At 44.2% G+C, this 7,461-nt stretch overlaps 1 long non-coding RNA gene across 1 annotated transcript; it reads left to right on the top strand.

Annotated features, from left to right (window-relative positions):
• Nucleotides 1–5,824: 5,824 nt before the first annotated feature.
• LOC126383532 (uncharacterized) lies at nt 5,825–6,707 on the top strand. The gene is made up of 3 exons (XR_007569162.1): nt 5,825–5,869; nt 5,976–6,191; nt 6,361–6,707. It is a non-coding gene; the product is annotated as an uncharacterized LOC126383532 (long non-coding RNA).
• The last annotated feature ends 754 nt before the right edge of the window (nt 6,708–7,461 follow it).

The following is a 7,461-nucleotide window of genomic DNA, read 5'->3' as shown; positions in this document are numbered from 1 at the left end:
CCTGTATACCGGAAATAAAGTAAGAGATAACGTTTATTTTTTCATTTATTACAGCTGACAAGACATCTAGGTGCACACCCACCGACGGCAGCATGCCCCGACGTGCGTGGACTGCGAGGGTCCGTTCATCGCTGCTTGCAGCTTTAATTATTAGGGCCCGAGCGACGACGAATTTGTCCGAGGACCCTATTGAAATCTTGCTGTTTATTATTATTATTATTATTCTTTACCCGACTTCGTGCCCCAATTTCGCCCCTTTCCCAAATTTCAAAATGCTTCTAACTTTCCACATCCGTCCGGCCACATCCGAAATTCGATATTTTTGGGCGGTTGCACAAGGTCGACGCGAAATGCCGAAATAGCGCCCCCTACAAATTTTCAAAAACCCCTCCCCATTGGGTTTAGTTTGTCGTAGGCAAACCAAATTTGGAACGCACATGTATCATTCCAAGACGCACAAAAAAGTCTCTTGACGTCATGGTAAAATCCCAACAGGAAGTCGGCCATTTTGTTTTGAATTTTTTCGTTACGGCGATTTACACAACTTAAATTTGAACGAACTCCTCCTAGGGATTTCGTCCGATGGACTTCAAATTGGCTACAGATCATCCTGAGAACATGCTGATCTAAAGTTATTAAAAGCTTTTCTCTATGTCAAGGGGCGTGGCCGCTAGGACGTGACAAATTTTGGCGACTTTTCGTTTTCTTGCCATCGAATTTCGAACGGCTCTCCCGCCCACAGACTTGATCTCAGCAGCTTCAAACTTGCTGAACATGGTGATGGCTCCGCCCCGTATGCCCCGATATGTTAATATCCCACCTTACTCATAGCACCCTCCGGTGGTAACAGGAAGTGACCAGTTTTTACTTTAACATGTACTAATGCCGAAGTGACCAGTTTTTACTTTAACATGTACTAATGCCACAAACTTGACCGCATCAAGTTCATTCCACTTCTAATGCATGCAGAACAAGTTGGTGAAGCTACCTTATGAAGGCTGTGAAGCTACATCTAATGGTGTCCATGTGGCGGCGTGGCGACTATCGATCCCTCGCCACTAAATATGTTTGGCATTTTGATGGCTTCAACGACCTCATCTCCTCATGAAAATTGATACACAAGTCAAGAATGGCAAGCTCTTACATCTGATAGGGGTGTCGCCCATGGGGGGGACAAAATGCCTCTATAGCGCCCCCTTGATATTTTCAAAAACACCTCCCCATAGGGGTTTTTTTGGAGTAGGAACATGAAAATTGGTACACATGTGTATGTTGTCCAGACGCACATAAAAGTCTCTGGCACCAATGGTCTACTCCAAACAGGAAGTCAGCCATTTTGATTTTAACTTGTCATTTTGGCGTGATTTCCACATGTTGTATTTTAACGAACTCGTCCTAGGGATTTCATCCAATCGACTTCAAATTTTTTACAGATCATCCAGAGACCATGCTGATTAAAAGTTGTGCTCTGCATGTCTGTAGATCAAAGGGCGTGGCTGCTATGGCGCTGCCATTTTTGATACATACATACATATTCAAGCAGCTCTCTCTCCCACATACTTAATCCAGACTGCTTCAAAATTTATGTACATGATAAGAGCCCCGACCTCAACGCCTCCATATGTTCGTAGGCAATCTTGCTCATGGCGCCCCCTTGTGGAAACAGGAAATGCCCTGTTATACATTGACATTGTCCGATTTGCTCGAAACTTCATGTGCGATGACAGTCCACCCCTGAACGCACCTGCCCACATCTGGTTACGCTGTTAGCGCCACCTGGTGGATGAACGAAACATTGCCTTCTTTCGCTCCTGCCAGGTCTTTTCTCCCTTCTCGCTTCGCGCCACAGCCCCCGCATGCCTCAGGCCCCCGCGGTTGCATGGGGGAGCGAAGGCCCGATCACAGCTGCTTGCAGCTTTAATTAGGGCCCGAGCGACGACGAAGTCGTCCGAGGACCCTATTGAAATCGTGCTGTTTATTATTATTATTATTCTTGCGACATTTCGTGTCCCAATTTCGGCCCTTTACCAAATTTGAAAATGCTTCTAACTTTCCACATTCGTCCGGCCACATCCGAAATTCGATATTTTTGGGCGGTTGCACATGGTTGGCGCGAAATGCCGAAATAGCGCCCCCTACAAATTTTCAAAATACCCTCCCCATTGGGGTTAGTTTGTCGTAGGCAAATGAAATTTGGTACACACATGTATCATACCGAGACGCACAAAAAAGTCTCCTAACATCATGGTGAAATCCCAACAGGAAGACCATGCTGATCAAAAGTTGTGCTCTGCATGTCTGTAGGTCAAAGGGCGTGGCTGCTATGATGCTGCCATTTTTGATCCATAGCCATGCATATTCAAGCAGCTCTCTCTCCCACATAATTCATCCAAACTGCTTCAAAATTTCTGGACATGATAAGAGCCCCGCCCTCAACACCTCCATATGCTCGTAGGCAATCTTGCTCATGGCGCCCCCTTGTAGAAACAGGAAATGCTATCTTTTACACTGACAAACGCCAACCTCAAGCTCCTGACCTGATCAACTCCATTTTGTGGCCACATGACGATCAAGTTGATGAATCTCCACAGTGACACACGTGTCCTGTCATGTTGCAGGCCGCAGCAGTGGCGTCTTTTCATCCTTCGCCACGGAACATCAACTTTATATAAATCCTTCATGTATTGTCCGATTAGCTCGAAATTTCACATGTGTGATGAGGGTCCACCCCTGAACGCACCTGCCCACATCTGGTTTCGCTCATGCCGCCCCCTTGTGGAAACAGGAAATGCCCTATTATACATTGATATTGTCAGATTTGCTCAAAACTTCATATGTGTGATGACGGTCCACCCTTGAACGCACCTGCCCACATCTGGTTACGCTCGTAGCGCCACCTGGTGGTTGAACGAAACATTGCGTTTTTTCGCTCCTGCCAGGTTTTTTCTCCCTTCTCGCTTCGCCCCACAGCCCCCACGTGCCTCAGGCCCCCGCAGTTACATGGGGGAGCGAGGGCTCGATCACAGCTGCTTGCAGCTTTAATCATTATTGTTATTCTTCTGCGCATATAATACCTAGTTTAGCCCCTTTCCCAAATTCAAAAACTCACCAAATATGACACACACGTTAGGTCTGGCGAAAAATTTTATAATCTATTGTCGTCCTAAATTTCCACCACTAGGTGGCGCTATAATCAAGGACAGTGCGTTTTGGCTCATAACTCCCATATACTTTGTTGCACATTCAAAAACCTTATATCCATGCTTTCAGTGAGTTGTGCTGAATCTTGTGATATAGGCCAGGCCCATTTCCGCCTCTGTTTTTTCCCCGCAAATTCGCAAAATGTCGCAAACCTACTTTTTCGAACTCCTCCCAGGCAATTTTGCCGATTGGCATGAAACTTTGCACAAAGCATCTGTGGACCCTCCCGACAAAAAGTTTTTAAAAGAATTTTGATATTCCAAACAATACTCAAGTTATTAAATAACAACTTCCTGCAGATTTAGTTGTAAACAGGAAGTGTTGCATATCTCCACATTGGTGTATCCGAATGACATGAAACTCAGTTTACTACTTCCCCATGAGCCCCTGAGGCTCTGTGCAAAATGTCAGGTGATGATCACAAGGTGGCGCTCTTTAAATTGAAGTATTTTATATCTCCACATCGGTTGCTCGGATTAACACGAAAGTTAGAACAATTATTGTCAATGCCCTCCTGAGGATATCTGAAAAAGGAGTTACCGATCTGCTACTCGGTGGTGCTGTGGTGGCAGTCTAACTTAATATTTGGCACTGTGCCAACACCATAACACTTATGGAAATGAAATTGATAGGAGTGGTAAAGACTGGCCCCTGTAACTCACACACCAAAAATGACCAGCAGGTGGCACTATTTTCAATGCAAAAGCATTTTTGGCTCATAACTCCCACATAACATGTCGCACGTTTTGAAACTTTATATCTCAGTGTTCCCTGAATTCAGCTGAATTGTGTGATGTAAGGCACACCCACTTTTGCATTAAATTTCCATTTGCAAAATTGCGAACAATGAGAAACCTACTTTTTCAAACTCCTCCTAGGCAATTTCACTGATTTGCACCAAACTTTGCATGAAGCATCTGTGGTCCCTCCTGACAAAAAGTTATTAAAAGAATCTTGTTTGTCCAAAAAACGCCCAAAATATAAAACAACAAATTCCTGCATATTGTTTTCAAAACAGCCTTTCATATCTTGAGCAAATACAGTCGGATTACCACAACACTTTTGCTGATTGTGTTCCATGGCCCAATGAGGGTTTGTGCAAAATTCGGTGCAAATCGGCCAATAGGTGGTGCTCTGGTGGCAGTCTAATTAGTGTGAATGGAAGTAAATTGGAAAATCTTCAAATCCTCTTCAAAACTCATCAACTTTCAACCTCTTCTTGTCCCTCATACTTTGAGCTAGAGACTAGAGAAACTTTTAAAGAGTCAGAAGACCTTGAACACATTAACTGTACATAATTATCTATCTTTATCTTTATTTCGGCCATGACCAATATTCTTTTGTTTATGAACACTAGTACATACCTATCTTGCCACCAGGTGATCTTTGGCTGCTCCTGACGCTACTGTCATAAAAACAAGAGACCACACCTGCGCAGTTGCGCACTCTCAGCTGATTGTAAACAGATAAGATGGCGACAAGACGCAACTTCAGTGTTCATTTAAAGCTAGACGTTTTGGAATATTCCGAACAAATGTCGGGGGAATACGCCGCGGGGCATATGACGCCTGGTATGCGGAGGACGGCAACAAAACCTTCACAAAAGGAGGGAACATGACATCAGCTGACAAACGCAAGATAACGGCTTACCATCTCCAGGTCCAGTAATTTCCTCTTTGGTTGGTGTCATGACTGCCCAGTACCTGGACAACCGAGCCGTGGTGGAACACAGGTATGTGGCGTGTCAGAGGAGAAACGAGCTGTTAACATTTCTCTTTGTGTTAGGTAACGTTAATGGCGTTAGGCTGACCAAACGTCCTCTTTTGCCCGGACATGTCCACTTTTCACGTCCCGTCCGGGGCGTCCGGGTTTTATTTATAAACTGATAATGTCCGGTTTTCATCTGTCAACCCTCCTGACAAAATGTTATCAAAAGAATTTTGATCGCCCAAAAAATGCTCAAAATATAAAACAACAAATTCCTGCACATTGTTTTCAAAACAGACAGTCTTTCATATCTTGACCAAATACAGTCCGATTACCGCAACACTTTCACTAATTGTGTTCCATGGCCCGATGAGGGTTTGTGCAAAATTCGGTGCAAATCAGCCAATAGATGGCGCTCTGGTGGCAGTCTAATTAGTGTGAATGGAAGTAAAATGGAAAATCTTCAAATCCTCTTCAAAACTCATCGACTTTCAACCTCTTCTTGTCCCTCATACTTTGAGCTAGAGACACCATGTCAACTTTTAAAGGTAGGATCTGGAGGATTTTCAAACAAAACAAAATAAAGACATATACAAATGAAATCCTGCTTAATCATCACCTATGGGCTTCTAATCATGTGTGGTGGTGACTGTGTTTGCAGAGCTCCTGCCCTTTAACTGTACTTTGATGTTTTTGTGAGGTCGGACCGCTTCTGGGCAGAGATTTCCCCAGCCAATGAGAGAGCGCAGGTGCCATGCCTGAGCGTGTCTGAGCGTGCACCAGCGCGAGCCTTGCCTGAACCTCTTCTGTGAAGCCTTTTTCCGTACCTCCGGGCTCCGTACACCGAGAGAGTTGAGCCTGATAGGAGGGGCCAAATTTGAATGTGTGTTTACAAGCAGCAACTGGAAAATCCTCCAGACCCTACCTTTAAAGAGTCAGAAGACCTTGAACTACTGGGCATGTATTCAGCTTCTACTTTTTGGAAAAATACATACGTGGGTTGGGTGCCTACCTGTATACTGGAAATGTAAGTAAGAGATAATGTTTATCTTTTTTATTTATTACAGCTGACAAGACATCTAGGTGGACACCCCCCGACGGCAGCATGCCCCAATGCGCGTGGACTGCGAGGGCCCGTTCATCGCTGCTTGCAGCTTTAATTATTATTAAGATGGCCATCTACATGCTGTCCTTCGTATCGCCACGACGGAGATGGAGCCGGACATCAGAGGAATCATGGCCAACCGAAAACAGCACCACAAATCCCATGCCAATAAAAAAAGGTATGTTGACCTAGTAACAAATATTTAGTGTGACTTAACGACAAGCTTATTGATGACAGGGAATGATAGATGTTAATGATGATGATGACTTGTTTGGTAAGCTTCTATTTTAAAAGTCTCTCTCTCTTTCTCCCCCTCCCTCTGTGTGTGTGTGTGTGTGTCTCCACAGGTTTTCCTGTGGTGCTTTGGTAGCTGGAATTGCTCCTGAATAAGGTCCATGCTGATAAGACAGGAAGCAAGGCACCCTGAGACTGACTGTTTGTTCTAAATAAGTTTTTACATATATTCTGAAATGGACTGCACACAGGACTGTTATATCCCAAATTTGACTGTAGAGGGCAGAAAACCCCATGGATTTTGTGTGCATTACAATGTTTTCTCAAGGTTTTCTCAAGTTTTGCCAGGTTTAGCCTCATTTATTAATTAAAATGTGCTTATTGCACATTACTGGATGCAGACCAATAAATGTAAATTGTAGAGATGCAACCTGGTCATTAAAATGATTAAAAATGGGATTTTTTTTCCTGTTTTTCCTTTTTTTTTTTCCTTCGGCGGCCCTCAGTCCAATGTTGAGTTCCTAAATTGGCCCTCAGCTATCAAAACTTTGAGAACCCCTGGTCTACTCCAAACAGGAAGTTGGCCATTTTAATTTAAACTTTTCATTTTAGTGGCGATTTTGTGATTTCGACAACTTTGTATTTTAACGAACTCCTCCTACAGATTTTGTCCAATCAACTTTAGATTTGGTACAGATCACCCTGAGACCATGCTGATAAAAAGTTATTAAAAGCTTTTATCTATGTCAAGGGGCGTGGCTGCTATGGTGCCGCCCTCGCCATCAAATACGTTTGGCTTTTTGATGGCTTCAGCGAATCATATTCTTATGAAAATTGATACACAGGTCAAGAATGGCAAGCTCTTGATTCTGATACCTTTAAATGTCAGTGCCTGCTCTTTTTAGATCAGTGGGGCAGAGCTGCCAGCTGAAATGGAGGTGATACAGCCCCCTCTCTCCCTCAAAACTAATCAATTACACCATCAAATGACTCCAAAACGCTCTAGTGGAAAACACACGGCTTGCGCATTCCCCACGCTATTATGAAGCAGTTATGAACAGGGGTCAAGCCCCCCCGTGCGACTCGGTCCCCGCGTCCCGCGGAGCCCATGGAAGTTGTCCCCGAAGGACGACAGGCTCTGGGCGAGCGCATGTTTATGAATGTGTCATTTAAAATGTGGAAGTTACAGGCAAAACTGCCTTTGCATCCGTTAT

This window comes from Epinephelus moara, chromosome 22 (assembly GCF_006386435.1).
Source record: "Epinephelus moara isolate mb chromosome 22, YSFRI_EMoa_1.0, whole genome shotgun sequence".
Lineage (NCBI taxonomy): Eukaryota > Metazoa > Chordata > Actinopteri > Perciformes > Serranidae > Epinephelus > Epinephelus moara.
The sequence above is the reverse complement of the archived record's forward strand: the minus strand, read 5'-3'. Positions and strand labels throughout refer to the sequence as shown.